Genomic DNA, 1,109 nt, shown 5'->3' on the forward strand with positions numbered 1-1,109 from the left:
GGGTCTTCATCATGTTGGCCAGGCGGGTCTCAAAATCCTGCCCTCAGGTGATCTGCCCGCCTTGGCCTCCCAAATTGCTAGATTACATACATGAGCCACCGTGCCTGGCCCAAACCTGTGCTAACTCTTAGCAGTGCTAAGAAAACAACTGGTGCAACAAATTTCTAAAATGCATTTTTAAATATCAGTTTTATTTTTTCCTCATTGATGCAGAAGATAGCTTACTGTAACATCAAGTCTTTGAAATGAAAATGAGAACACAAAACCATTGTAAAGCAAATAAAACATGCAATCATGACAACATTTTGTCAATTTAAGAAGCTTGAAAAAGGAACAGGACATCCAGCTTTTGTATTTTTTAAAATAGAGACAAGGTTTCACTATGTCGGTCAGGCCGGTCACTTCAACCTCCCAAACTGCTGGAATTACAAGCGTGAGCCACAATGCCTGTCCTGTCCTTGGACTTTAGTAAAGGTTTTTCTTGTAAGGTGATGGTTGTATTATTTAAACATAGAGGGAAGAACAAAGAGTCTAGCCCATCAAGAAAGGGGGTGTAGGCCAGGCGTGATGGCTCATGCCTGTAATCTCAGCACTTTGGGAGGCCTGGGTGGGCAGATCACCTGAGGCCAGGAGTTCAAGACCAGCCTGACCAACATAGAGAAACCCCATCTCTACTAAAAATACAAAATTAGCCAGGTGTGGTGGCACATGCCTGTAATCCCAGCTACTCGGGAGGCTGAGGCAGGAGGATGGCTTGAATCTGGGAGGCAGAGGTTGCGGTGAGCTGAGATTGCACCATTGCACTCCAGCCTGGGCAATAAGAGCAAAACTATGCCTCAAAAAAAAAAAGGAAGGAGGACTGATAAAGGACTAAAGTGTGTGTGTTTTTCCTGACAACTGTTTGCTCTGTGGTTATATGGTGGTTATGACACATGCTTACTGCCACCACTTATAAAGGGAGAGGCCATGCTATATAGTCTCATCTATGTAGTACCCACAATATCATAGACATTATCCACTATGAAAAAAGAGAAGTAACAAACAAAGGGGCTCCTGGTTGATGGAACCTCCTAATGAGCCAGGACTGCAATCCACTGTACTGCAACCTG

Source organism: Cebus imitator, unplaced genomic scaffold (assembly GCF_001604975.1).
Source record: "Cebus imitator isolate Cc_AM_T3 unplaced genomic scaffold, Cebus_imitator-1.0 Scaffold316, whole genome shotgun sequence".
NCBI classification, from domain to species: domain Eukaryota; kingdom Metazoa; phylum Chordata; class Mammalia; order Primates; family Cebidae; genus Cebus; species Cebus imitator.